Source organism: Manis pentadactyla, chromosome 5 (assembly GCF_030020395.1).
Source record: "Manis pentadactyla isolate mManPen7 chromosome 5, mManPen7.hap1, whole genome shotgun sequence".
NCBI lineage: Eukaryota > Metazoa > Chordata > Mammalia > Pholidota > Manidae > Manis > Manis pentadactyla.
The window spans coordinates 105,530,553-105,545,612 of record NC_080023.1 but is presented as its reverse complement, the minus strand read 5'-3'; the positions used below and the strand labels follow the sequence as shown (position 1 = coordinate 105,545,612).

At 36.6% G+C, this 15,060-nt stretch overlaps 1 pseudogene; it reads right to left on the bottom strand.

The window, feature by feature from the left end:
- The window catches only part of LOC118908931 (bifunctional heparan sulfate N-deacetylase/N-sulfotransferase 3-like), a 151,047-nt pseudogene that overhangs the window by 42,769 nt on the left and 93,218 nt on the right, over positions 1-15,060 (bottom strand).

The following is a 15,060-nucleotide window of genomic DNA, read 5'->3' as shown; positions in this document are numbered from 1 at the left end:
GTTAATTACCTGTTTATGCTTCCAAGAGGTCCCAATATTGCCTGTTAAATAGGCTCACTGCTTACCAACTTATTTTATGTAATGTCTTTTAAGGTTAGTTGCTGGTTTTAAGATTTGCAGCTGTTTTGTTTCTCTACTTTTTTTCTAGAGGAAATCTTTCATATCTAGAAATCAACAGAGGATTTAGGATATTTCTTTGCCACTGCTGAAACGTTCTTTCCCAAGTGGCTAATGTCAAACTGGAAAATTATCAGTATATAAGGAACAGCTAACTCAGCAATTGCAACATCAGAGTAGAATTTCTTTGAAACCTGTACTCTGATGAAAGTTCAATAAATTAATTAGAGTATAAACTTACGTTAAAGCTTCTGAGTAATTTTAATGGGAAGAGACTCCTAGAAACTTCTGTACTTCATCCATCACTCTAGCAGGATCAGTTCTTAGCGGTTGCCCATCGATAATTAGCAACTAAATTACCAAAGAAATAAATAAGACAGTGCATATTGAAAAAAGACATGTATTGTATAACAAAAAATTTCTGCACTATGAATTTATTCAATAAGAGACACTCTACTGAGAGGATTTGCATGTGATGTTGTTAGACTTAACCAGGCCATTCTTATTAATGACCTCCAACAAGAATAAATCACACTAATTAAATGCACTCATGTTTTGTAACCTGCAAAGTCCTGCAAACACCAGGTAAACAAAAAGGCCAAGAGAGCCTAAGAATGTAATTATGAAATCACAAATGGAAACCAAGTTTAAAAATAGGCATAACAACGATTCCCTCATTCAAGCTGGGAAAGAGCAGTGTAGAAAAGAAGAAAGATTACAATAAGACTAGGTGTAAAGAGACAGAGGGCTGTCATTCTCCACAAATCTGTTCTAAAGAGTAGCACTGCAAAGTTTTAAGAAATACATTGAAAATCCACTTGAAGGAAAAGGTACAACTCCCAGAGAACCTGAGTGTGGACGGAAGTTCCTTAATAAAGGGGAAGAATTTGCTTGTTACTCTAGTGGGGGTGGGGGAGAGCACGAACCCAGAAAGATGAAATGGCAGGGTCCATGATAGAGAGCCACAGAACAATGCAACTCTTGCTCACACGTCTTCTTTAAAATATGTGTTTAGTCTAGACCAGCATTGTTCAATAGAACTTTCTCTGCTGTTGGACATGTTCTACAGCTCTGGTATCTAAAAGGTGGCTACTAATTATTTGAAATGTGACTAATGTGATTGAGGAACTGAATTTTTAATTTTATATACTTTTAATACAAATTTAAGTAGCTATATATAGTAGTGGGTATCATATTGGACAGCATAGTTCTAAGCATCCAAACATGTATTATGTCTGATATGACTGGACTGCTTTATGCCATTCAATGTAGGAGCTGATTAGTAATCTAGGTTGATGCTAGGCAAAAGAGAGAAGGAAGGAAGCCAAGAAAAGCATAGAATTTATTGAAAATTCAGTAATGTGGCTTAAAGCAAAATAATGGCACTTAATTAAGCAAAGCAATATTTGCCTTGTTTAGTTAAGAGTTTCTCAAGCTTTATTCTCAGAATAAGAATCAGGGATATGAAGCCTTCAAGGCTCTTTATAATCGGGAAAAGTATGCAGTAGAAAATAGAGCAGGGAGTATTATCCTGACATACTTTTAGAAAGAAAATTAAACAACTTCTATCTCTGCCTATCTATTACTCTGCTATAGTCTCATTATTTACATTACAAAGCTAGTAATGTTCTAATGAGTAAAATTTCCTCTATCCTAAAGGCAAAGACATTAATTTAATAAGATTGTAACATGATGTATATTTTTATTGCTCAATACCTGAAATGGGGGGAGATAAACAAGCCATCTTTCAATGTGGCTGGCATACCACCCTGGGATCAAACATCTCTTCTGTAAGGCTCTAAGCTCAGAGGGTGCATAGGGTCCCGCTGTGATCACTTCCTAGAAGTTAAGCTTCAGAGCGGCGGGGTCTCTATGTGATCGCTGATGCTATGACGAAAAGGTGGATAATTAAACTAACTTGTAACATAGGCATAAATAATTAAAACCAATCTCTGTGATAAGTCTCAAAGCTAAAGGAAGAAATGCCTTCCTTCTGGAGAGTTATATGTTTTGCAATTAATAAAGGATGAAAATGTTTGCTTGGAGCACCAGGACTTAAAGTTATGACACTGATGAAAGTGTATTTTTGAGAACATATTTGGTAGTGGCTGAACTCTTATTGACAGGATTCCTTAACCAACTTTACTGGTTGTTTTTTTAGTGTATATATTTTATTCTGAAAGCAAACTTTTGAAAGTTGCTTTAATGACCTCTTTTCAGCCCATAAGCAAACCATTTATCATATCCAGTGAATAATGCACAAGCACTCTACTAGTTCTGCTACATAGTTTTACTCCCTCCATTTAGTAATGCAGTTTTAGCTTAGAAAAGTCCTATTGGTTATTTTAAATGGGAAAATTACTGAAAATCTGACATGTACATTCAGCCTTTTTAATACACTACCTAGCATCTAAAAGCTGAGATTATTTTAGGTAATGGTAACCTTTGTAATAAATCAGAATCACTTATTGTACAAAAATTCAGAAAGCAGCAATCCAGATAGGAAAGCATTTCATAATGGCTCATACTCAGGCCCATGGGTTTGAGGAAATCACCTTTTCACTAAATTGACTAATAAATATTCAGGTTTCTGGATGTTTACCACATCTAGCTGAGTAGCAAGTTTGCTGCAATCGAGATTCAAATTACTACACTACAATCTATTGACTTTGTCAAGGCCTTCATTTTTCCACTCTGGAGTGATTTATGTGTAATATTTAGGACATTTTGCTAGTTTTCAGCATTGAAATCTCCTTTTTTAGTAAATTCTCAATTTTTCAGGAACTAAGTGGTTGCCAAACTTCAGTTTTCTTCTTTCTTTGAGTCAATTAAGGCTTGTTTCTTTTCTTTCCAGATACCTGGCGAAAAAGGTAAGAGGCACAATGGCTCTAGGAGTTTGGCATGAATGATTAACGTGCAATTGTGGATTTCAGTTTTCCAGGATGTTCATTCTCTATTAGCCGATTGTTATCAATATGCCTATTTAAGTTCCCACCTGCTTTATATAAACTTTTCCCACTCTGTCCCAGTCACAAAACCTTTCCTGATAATTGAAAAAACTGTTTCTGTTAAATAAAAAGACCCAGTGCTAAGAAATTTTGTTCTCTAATTTCATAGATTGTCAGGAATTTAAGACTTTGAAATCCTGTCAATGAGAATGCAACATTCTTGCCTGGAGAATTGAAGTTATGTGGACACTTTAATACAGAGAAGCAGACTTATTTTCAACCCAGGTGCAGAGTTTCAGATAAGGGATTTTTGGACCAAAATTCCACATTTATCTTAACTTTATAGTTTCCAAGGAAATTGGACCCTTAGTCTACTTTTCAACCCTGTCCTGCTAATAACCCCCTTACACATAGCCCTGCTTTGCACCTATCAAAATAGTCCATTTTAATTTTACCTACATTGCTGCCCTTATAAATCCTTCCCTTTAGGGGAATGCCTAATAGTTTCTCTGGTGTTCAGGCTCCTCTGCTGCAGCCAATTATACCTAACTTGTTGTTCCCTGTAGTGTTTATCAGATGGACTTTACCACTCTGTAGGAGTCTGTCATTTTACACTTTCTGATTTATACACTGGTTATTTATACATATTTTTCTGATTAGATTGAAATCATTCTTGAGTGTAGCATCCATATTTATTAATTTGTCTTCAAATCGCACTTAAAATAATACTTTACATATGATAGTCATTAAAATTATTTAATGAATGGATGAACACATGAACATTAGGAAAGTGTTCTTTAAGTTTTTAAATTTAAGGATCCTAGAGACTAAAGATGCTGAATCTTTATTTTGTATGTTATATTTAATTTGTACTGCTTTTTTTATTAAAGAATCATGGATATACAATCTTATGATGGTTTCACATACACAACACTATGGATTCAACATTCACCCATATTATCAAGTCCTCACCCCACATCATAGTCACTGTCCATCAGCAAGTAAGATGCTGTAGCATCATTACTTGTCTTATCCATGCTGTCACCTGTACTTCTTAAAAAAAAAAATTTAAGGTGCACAGCATGTTACTTTGATGCATGTGTATAGTAATATATGACTGCTATTGAAGCAATATTTCTCACATCATATCATTTCGGTATAGTATTATTGATTGTATTCATTATATTTTGCATTAGATGTCTATGGCTTATTTACTACTTGTTACATTTGTACCCTTACATGCCACCAATGATTTTTTAAAATTTAGGCATCATTGATATACAATCTTATGGAGGTTTCACATGAGCAACATTGTGGTTACTACATTCACCAATATTATCAAGTTCTCCCCACTACCCAGTGCAGTCACTGTCCATCAGCATAGCAAGATGGTACAGAGTCACTACTTGTCTTGTCTGTGCTACACTGTCTTTCCCTTGACTCTCCCTACACCATGTGTGACAGTCATAAAGCCCCACAATTCTCTTCTCCCTCCCTCCACACCCACCCTCCCCCACTCCTCCCCTTTGGTAACTGCTAGTCCCTTCATGGAGTCTGTGAGTCTACTGCTGTTTTGTTCCTTCATATTTGCTTTGTTGTTATACTCCAGAGGTGAGGGAAATCATTTGGTACCTGTCTTTCTCTGCCTGGCTGATTTAACTGAGCATGACACCCCCCAGCTCCATCCATGTTGTTGCAAATGGTAGGATTTGTTTTCTTCTTATGGCTGAATAATATTCCTTGTGTATATGTACCACCTCTTTATCCATTCATCTACTGATGGATACTTAGGTTGCTTCCATATCTTGGCTATTGTAAGTAGTACTGTGATAAACATAGGAATACATATGTCTTTTTGAATCTGGGATCTTGTTTTCTTTGGGTAAATTCCTAGGAGTGGAATTCCTGGGTCAAATGGTTGTTATATTTTTAGTTTTTTGAGGAACCTCCATACTGCTTTCCACATTGGTTGAATTAGTTTACATTCTCACCAGCAATGTAGGAGGGTTCCCCTTTCTCCACATCCTCACTAACATTTGTTGTTGTTCATCTGTTGGATGGTGTCCATACTAACTGGTGTGAGGTGATATCTCATTGTGGTTTTAATTTGCATTTCCCTGATAATTAGCGATGTGGAGCATCTTTTCATGTGCCTGTTGGCCATCTGAATTTCTTTGGAGAAGTGTCTGCTCATATACTCTGCCCATTTTTTATTTATTTATTTTATATTTTGTTATCAGTAATCTATAATTACATGAAGAACAGTATGTTTACTAGGTTCGCCTCTTCACCAAGTCTCCCCACAAACCCCATTAAAGTCACTGTCCATCAGTGTAGTAAGATGCTGTAGAAACACTACTTGTCTTTGTGTTATACAGCCCTCCCCATGCCCCCCCATATTATACATGCTAATCAAAATGCCCTCTTTCTTTTTCTCCACCCTTATCCCTCTCTTCCCACCCATCCTCCCCAGTCCCTTTCCCTTTGGTAACTGTTAGTCCATTCTTGGGTTCTGTGATTCTGCTGCTGTTTTGTTCCTTCAGTTTTTCTTTGTTCTTATACTCCACATATGAGTTAAATCATTTGGTACTTGTCTTTCTCCACCTGGCTTATTTCACTGAGCATAATACCCTCTAGCTCCATCCATGTTGTTGCAGATGGTAGGATTTGTTTTCTTCTTATGGCTGAATAATATTCCATTGTGTATTTGTACCATGTGTTCTTTATCCATTCATCTACTGATGGACACTTAGGTTGCTTCCATTTATTGGCTATTGTAAATAGTGCTGCAATAAACATAGGGATGCATCTGTCTTTTTCAAACTGGGCTGCTGCATTCTTAGGGTAAATTCCTAGGAGTAGAATTCCTGGGTCAAATGGTATTTCTATTTTGAGCTTTCTGAGGAACTTCCATACTCCTTTCCACAATGGTTAAACTAATTTACATTCCCACTGTCCATTTTTTAACTGGATTATTTGCTTTTTGGGTGTTGAGGAGTGTGAGTTATTTACATATTTTAGATGTTAAACCCTTATCACATATGTCATTTATGAATATGTTCTCCCATGCTGTAGGATGCCTTTTGTTTCTACTGATGGTGTCCTTTGCTCTACAGAAGCTTTTTTTTCAATGTAGTCCCATTTATTCATTTTTGCTTTTGTTTCCCTTGCCTGAGGAGATGTGATCAGAAAAAAGTTGCTCATGTTTATATTCAAGAGATTTTTGCCTATGTTTTCTTCTAAGAGTTTTATGGTTTCACGACTTACATTCAGGTCTTTGATCAATTTCGAGTTTACTTTTGTGTATGGAGTTAGACAATAATCCAGTTTCATTCTCTTACATGTAGCTGTCCAGTTTTGCCAAAACCAGTGTTGAAGAGGCTGTCATTTCCCTATTGTATATCCATAGCTCCTTTAACATATATTAATTGACCATATATGCTTCAGTTTATTTCTGGGTTCTCTATTCTTTTCCACTGACCTGTAGGTCTGTTCTTGAAGCAGTACCAAATTGTCTTAATTACTGTGGCTTTGTAGTCGAGCTTGAAGTTGAGGCACGTAATTCCCCCAGGTTTATTCTTCTTTCTCAGGATTGTTTTGGCTATTCAGGGTCTTTTGTGGTTCCATATGAATTTTAGAACTATTCTAGTTCATTCAAGAATGCTGTTAGTATTTTAATAGGGATTGCATTGAATCTGTAGATTGCTTTAGGCAGGATGGCCATTTTGACAACATTAGTTCTTCCTACCCATGAGCACAGGATGTATTTCCATTTATTGGTGTCTTCTCTAATTTATCTCATTAGTGTCTTGTAGTTTTCAGGGTATAGGTCTTTCTCTTCCTTGGTTAGGTTTATTCCTAGTTATTTTTTTCTTTCTGGTGCAATTGTGAATGGAATTGTTTTCCTGATTTCTCTTTCTGCTAGTTCATCATCTTCTGCTAGTATATAGGAATGCAACAGATTTCTGTATATTTATTTTGTGTCCTGCAATGTTGCTGAATTCAGTTATTAGTTCTAGTAGTTTTGGGGTGGATTCTTTAGGGTTTTTTATGTACAATATCATGTCATCTGCAAACAGTGGCAATTTAACTTCTTCTTACTAATCTGGATGCCTTTTATTTCTTTGTGATGTCTGATTGCCATGGCTAGGATCTCCAGTACTATGTTGAACAAAAGTGGGGAGAGTGGGCTTGTCTTGTTCCTGAACTTAAAGGAAAAGCTTTCAGCTTCTCCCTGTTACGTATGATATTGGCTGTGGGTTTGTCATATATGGCCTTTATTATGTTAAGGTACTTGCCCTCTATACCTATTTTGTTGAGAGTTTTTGTCATGAATGGGAGTTGAATTTTGCTGAAAGCTTTTTCAGCATCTATGGAGATGATCAAGTGATTTTTGTTCTTTCTTTTGTTGATGTGGTGGATGATGTTGATGGGTTTTGATATTGTACCATCCTTGCATCCCTGGAATAATTCTTACTTGATCATGTTGGATGATCTTTTTGATGTATTTTTGAATTTGGTTTGCTATTATTTTGTTGAGTATTTTTGTATGTGTGTTCATCAGGGATATCAGCCTGTACTTTCCCTTTTTTTATGGTGTCTTTGCCTGGTTTTGGTATTAGGGTGATGCTGGCCTCATAGAATGAGTTTGGAAGTAGTCCCTCTTCTACTCTTTGGAAAACTTTAAGGAGGATGGGTATTAGGTCTTCACTAAATGTTTGATAAAATGCAGTGGTGAAGCCATCTGGCCCAGGTGTTTTGTTCTTAGGTAGTTTTTAGATTACCAATTCAACTTCAATGCTAGTTTGGTCTTTTCAGATTTTCTATTTCTTGCTGGGTCAGTCTTGGAAGGCTTTATTTTTCTAGAAAGGTGTCCATTTTGTTCTAGGTTATCCAATTTGTTAGCATATACTTTTTCATCATTGTATTCTCTAATAATTCTTTGTATTTTCATGGTGTCCTTAGTGATTTTTCCTTTCGCATTTCTGATTCTGTTTATGTGTGTAGACTCTCTTTTTTTCTTGGTAAGTCTGGCTAAGGCTTTATTTATTTTGTTTGTTTTCTCAAAGAACCAGCTCCTGGTTTCATTGATTCTTTCTATTGTTTTATTCTTCTTGATTTTATTTATTTCTGCTCTGATCTTTTTTATGTCCCTCCTTCTACTGACTTTGGGGCTTTTATTCTTCTTGATTTTATTTATTTATGCTCTAATCTTTTTTATGTTGCTCCTTCTACTGACTTTAGGCCTCACTTCTTCTTTGTGACTTTAGGCAGTTCATTTGGAATTGTTCTTCTTTCTTGAGGTAGGTCTGTATTGCAATATACTTCCCTGTTAGCATGGCCTTTGCTGTGTCCCACAGAGTTGTTGTTGTCATTTGTTTCCATATATTGCTTGATCTCTGTTTTTATTTGGTCACCAATCCATTGATTATTTAGGTTCATGTTGTTAAACCTCCAGGCATTTATGGTAATTTTGTTTTCTTTGCATAATTTATTTCTAGTTTCATCCCTTTGTGGTCTGGGAAGCTGGTTGGTACAATTTCAGTCCTTCTGAATTTACTGAGACTCTTTTTGTGGCCTAGTATATGATCTCTTCTTGAAAATGTTCCGTGTGCACTTGAGAAGAATGTGTATCCTGCTGCTTTTGGGTGATGTGTTCTGTAGATGTCTGTTAGTTCTATCTGTTGTAATGTGTTGTTATGTGCCTCTGTCTCATTATTTTCTGTCTGGTTGTTCTGCCTTTGTTGTGTGTGGTGTGTTGAAGTCTCCTAAAATGAATGCATTGCATTCTATTTCTCCCTTTAATTCTGTTAGTATTTGTTTCACATATGTAGGTGATCCTGTGTTGAGTGCATAGATATTTATAATGGTAATTCCTCTTGTTGGACTGACCCCTTTATCATTATGTAATGTCCTTCTTTGTCTCTTGTTACTTTCTTTGTTTTAAAGTCTATTTTGTCTGATAGAAGTACTGAAACTCCTGCTTTTTTTCTCTCTATTATCTGCATGAAATATCTTTTTCCACCTATTCACTTTTAGTCTGTATATGTCTTTGGGTTTGAAATGAGTCTCTTTTAGGCAGTATATAGATGGATCTTGCTTTTTTATCCATTCTATATCTTTTGATTGGTGCATTTAGTCCATTTACATTTAGAGTGATTATTGATAGATATTTACTTATTGCCATTCCATGTTTTAGATTTGTGGTCCCAAAATATTCAAGGGCAGGTTGTTTACTCTCTAACAATCTAACTGAACTCAGTTAGTGCGTTATTTCTAACACAATATAAGGTTCTTTTTTTTTTCTTCCTCCTCTACTCTTTATGTATAAGGTGTCATATTGTGTACACTTTTGTATCCCTTGACTGAATTTGTGGGTATAAGATTTAATTTTTCATTTATCTAGTAATTAATTGGTCTACTTTCTTTACTGCGGTTTTATTTTCTCTGGTGACAGGTATTTAGCCTTAGGAGTATTTCCATCCATAGCAGTCCCTCCAAAATATACTGTAGAGATGGTTTGTGGGAGGTAAATTTCTTCAACTTTTGTTTATCTGGAAATTGTTTAATCTCCCCTTCAAATTTAAATAATAATCTTACTGGTTATAGTATTTTTGGTTCTAGGCCCTTCTGTTTCATTGCATTGAAGATATCATGCCACTCCTTTCTGGCCTGTAAGGTTTCTGTTGAGATGTCTGTTGACAGCTTGAGGGTTTTCCTTTGTATGTGATCTTTTTCTCTCCCTCTGGCTGCTTTTAATTCTCTGTTATTGTCTTTGATTTTTGCCATTTAAATTATTATATGTGTTGGTGTTGTCTTCCTTGTGTCCCTTGTGTTGGGAGATCTGTGCACTTCCATGGCCTCAGAGACCATCTCCTTCCCCAGATTGGGGAAGTTTTCAGCAATTATTTCCTCAAGGACACTTTCTATCCACTTTTCTTTCTCTTCTTCTTCTGGTACCCCTATAATGCAAATATTGCTCCGTTTGGAGTGTTCACAGAGTTGTCTTATTATCCTTTCATTCCTAGAGACCCTTTTTTTCTCTGTGCCTCAGCTTCTTTGTATTCCTGTTCTTTAATTTCTATTTCATTTACCATCTCCTCTACCTTATCTAAGGTGCTTTTACATCCCTCCATTTTGTGTTTCATTTCAGATAATGTATTTTTCAAAGTTACTATCTCTTTCTGAAGTCCTCCCTGAAGTCTTGAATACTTTTCTTTATTTTGGTGAGAATGTTTATGATTTTTATTTTGAAATCCTTATCAGAAAGATTAGTGATTTTAGTTTCACTTAGTCCTCTTTCTTTTGTTTGTGGGATTTTGGTTCATATTAGATTCTCTTGCTGTTTCATATCTGTAATGATTACTATGGAATAATAAGTTTGTGTTGGTGGCACCCTCTAGTGCCCAGAAGCTGTACTCTCTGGAGCTGCCCAGCACCTTTAGAGATGGCAGGGGCTGCAGGTGAGCGGCACCAGGGCCTGCTGGGAGGAAAGAGCTCTTTCCTGCTTCCTGGCTATAGTGCTTGCCTCTGCTCCCTGGGACTGTGGGATGTGTGTGCAAGGAGGAGCCTCTGTGTTATGCTCCTGTAGCTGCTGTAGTCGGGGCCGCCATCTGGCTGGCCTGGCACAATGGAGGGGGCAGCAGGTTTGTGAACCGATGCCAGCTGGGAAGGAGTGGTGGGTGTATATTGCAGTGGAGCATCTCAGTGTGTGTTGCCAGCTAGGGGCATGGAGCACCTGAAGCCTTTGAAATTTCCCAACCTGCTGGGTTGAGTGTGATTTTGTCCACCTGTCCTTTCCCCTTTAGCAGCCCTCCCACTGTTGGGAAGTCTTTCAAAGTTGCCTGCCTTTCTTTTGTCCCAGAATGGCCAGTTGTGGTACCTGGTCTCCACAAGTGGCTGGAATCTGTCTCTCCAAGTAGTCTGCCTGTCTTTACTTTTAAACCCCACTAATCTCCAAAGCACCATGTAATGTAGGTTCATGGTCCTGGAGCACATATCTAGGTCTGGGTGTCCAGCAGTCCTAGGCCTCCACCCCCTTCCCGCTATATTTCTCTTCCTCCCGCCTATGAGCTTGGGTGGGGAAAGGGCTTGGGTCCCGATGGATGGCGGTTTTGTTACTTTACCCTTTTCTGCAAGGTCTTCTCTTTTCCCCAGATGTAGGCAGCCTGTCATAGTCTTTTTTTCAGTCTCTCTTTCGGGATTACTTGTATTTGCTGTACTTTTGTATTATATGTGGTTTTGGAGGAGGTTTCTGTCTCACTTCTCACACCGACATCTTTAAGCCTCTCTTGTACTGCTTTTCATTAACCTTTTTCCATTTGGTGATTAAAATACCACTGGGACAAGGTTTCTTTTTTCCCATTATATACTTTAGATTTATTAAAGTAATGTCTTAGATGTGTATTATTACAGTCTGTTAAATTATTTCAAAGTGATCAGTTCTGTGCTAGGTCCAACGAACATTGAATATACGGCAGTGAGTTATGTGAGAAAGAGGCTTAGAACTGGTTTTAGATGAACTGGGCTCTCCAGGGTGAAGAATTCTTACATTTAGTTTTGCTATTAAGTTATTTCTTCAATAGAAGCAGTTATTTAAGCTCTTTTATTGTCAAGGTCATCAAGCTATAGCCCACGGGCTGACTTCGGCTTGCGTCTTGTTTTGAAAATAAAGCTTTACTGGAACACAGCTAAGCTCATAAAGTTACTTGTTGTCTATATCTGCTTTCACAGTACAGAGGTAGAGTTGCAACCCAGACCAACAATATGGCCTATAAGGCCTGAAATATTTGCTGTTTGCCCCATTACAGATAAAACCTGTGACTTCTGTTTTGGGGAATCAATTATATTCCTCACCTGTAAAATTGAGATAATAATAGTACTATACATGTATTAGATGAAAAATAATGACTTTAAGCTATTATAACATTTTACTTTTAAAATGCAGATGTATAGAAGTACATACATACATACAAGAACATATTTTAATTTCATTGTGTTTCTACATTTTACTTAATAAATTAATTAAATGTGTACAAAATCAATACAATTTTAAAATAAAGTTTCTCCAAGTAAACAAAGAAAAGTTTTTCTACTTTTCTATAGATATAAAAGTACTAAATCTCTTTTGTTAAAACATGAGGTGGTGGCTATTGCTGAAAACCATCCTCTATTCTCCATACTCCTTTTCTACCTGCTGGATTCTGTCTGTACTTTTCTTACCTAGTACCAAGAATATGCTTGGTCTGATGGGTCAATGAGAATGCTGATGATCTTGGCTTTGGGGAGCAGGGAAGCCACTCTTCTAGGAGCTTCCTCTGAGTGGAAGTAATTGGTACTCTTCTCAAACAGAAAGTCAGTGGTGACATTAGATGGGACTGGGAAGAAATCCATATATCTAGAAAAGGAATATTTCTCAAAATAAGTTTCTGGTTTATACTTATACTCTGGTGACTGAAGATGTTTAAAGGTGACTCAGAAATTTGTTTCCTAAACAAAAGCCTTTTTCTGTAGGACATCTGTCCCACACAGTGAGCAAGGCCAAATGTGCAACATAGTAACAATGTATTTTGAAAATGCTTTTCTAAATATGTTTTATTTTGCTTAATATCAGAAACAAAGGTCTCAGTGATACAAAAGTGTAGACACAGAGTGATCAAATGTAACAATAATCAACTTAATTATATAAGCTGTATCTAAATGCAGAAATATTTTACAGAGAAAAATGTGAGTGTTCAACCAAAAAAAAAATTTGATGAAAACAGATTTTATGTTTGGATCAAAGCCATTTTACAAGGGCTTAGAAAACATTTTTTACTTCATTACAAATAAAATTATTTCATTACCCCCAATGTGTTTGTGCTGCTGTTACGCTTAACTATCAAGTGTCAAAGTGCAGAACAGATCTTGTGTAAATATTGCCTATTTGCTTAATTTTTTCCCACACAGAGCCATTTATATTCTTTAGCATAATTGCAAAAGTTTTTAAAAAGTATGTACATATTTCCAAATCTTAAATTTCCTAAGGTCAGGTCCTATATTCTTAAGTGATGTGAGAATTCAAATTCCTAGCAGAGTGAACACAGGAATACCCAGCGCCTCAAGCACAGAACTGTAAGACATAATGGATTTTGCATGATGTTCCTTCTATACAGAAGTTGGTAAATATAAACTAAGTGTATGATAATAGATATATCTGAAGCGCTAAGGGATGCCTTTTAGAGGAAAAAGAACCTTTTTTAGAGAGAATATGTAAGTTTACCTTCTAATGTTTCTTACATTTGATAATAATGGCCTTCTCTTCCCTGACCCTCTTTAATTTACAAGCCATCAAGCATTTGGGCTACCAAGACAAAGTAGCTGAATAATTACCAAACAGGGGAGTCATTAACATATTTGTGATGACTTCTTTTTGTAGTGTGTTGCTCTCTTTTACTCATCTCACATGACAAAGTTTCTGGCAGGATTCCAGTTAACATACTGCAGAGTTCGGCTGGTGCCTCCCCTGGTGATGTCTTAGGACTCTAGGCAGTAAGTAAAGAAATCCTTCTGTGTTCTCTGGAAATCACCTTGTTGGTAATGTGTCATTCTGGCACCCTTTTAGGATGAGGAGATATACAAACTTTTCCGGGAAGTTTGATGTGCTGTCTGTTCTGGCATATATTTTATTTACAGAAAGCACCAGATTTCAGGATATTTCTTAATTTAGATGGTCACACTGGTTCCCAGGGTGCTAAGGTTATGCCAAGTATCTAGTTGTATCTTTTGTAGTCCAAGCTTGTCTCAAGCTTGCTTATTCTGAGAAAGGCTCCAAAAATCACAAAAGAAGGACAGAAGGTACTGAATTCAGACAGCTTCTAAAAACTGTCCCATCTTCCCAGCAGTCATGTATACCTGGAACAGTTTAGGCCTAGGAAACCTCCTCAAGCAGTTCCAGATCTTGGACCTATAATGTGTTGATTCTGCCTGGTGTCAGAGGCTGATAGAGAACAGAAGGTCTAGTTTTTGTTTGCCTATATGCCCACATTGTTTAGTGTAGTGGCTGAAATTGTTTGATGAGTAAACAAGTAAGTAAAAAGAACTCAGCTTCATATTTCCAGGGCAGAAATAGGTCCACATTTGGAGAATGTGAATACTGGTTTATATCCAAGGAATTGGTGAGCAAATTAGAGTGGCTTAACAATTTGAGGGTTAAAAATGAATGCCTACTTCATTTAACCTTTGCTGCTTCCATGACACCTCAGCAATTTTTTTAAACTGAAGGACGTAATTTTTTTAAGAATCCACATTTATTTGTTACTTGGGTTCACCCTGAGTATTTCTAAGAGATTCTTCTCAAAGCCACATTAAGATATTTAGAGATTCTAAATGCCAACAGGATTTTATGGCTCTCTATGTAACACTCCAAACCTCCATTGCATCCCCATGCAATTATAAAAAATAATACCAAGCCATAAAATATAAAACTTGACTGTATACATAAACCAAACATTTTTCTTAGATGTTTTAATTGCAAATCTTGGCTTATATCAGACATGGAGTTTTCTCATTTTCATCTGCCCTGCTTTGCTTGTGCCCTAAGCCTGTGTTTGGGCTGCCTGTCAGTTAAGGCAGCCCTGGTGCTACTCAGTTCTTCAAGAAAAGCAGACCCAAACATCCAGATTAATTAACTAAGCCTTGCTTAATTCTGTAAGTGACTTTGCATTCTGAGATACGTGATCTCCAGCCTTGTGGCTTTGTGGTCCCAAAGGGATTGTTGAGGTGCTGATGCTTCGAGTGGCAAGGCCAGCTTTAGGACTATAACTATATTTGATGTCGTTGAGAGCAAAGCTATAGTTGTGCAAATAGATTGACATCTGCAGTTACTATTTATTATTTATGTTAGTTGTCCTTTATAAATATATAATTTTTCATAGAAAACATATAAACATATAATTGAAAGTCTTTACAATTGGAATGTTTTTAGTGAATTATAATTAAAATCTCTAATTGCTCT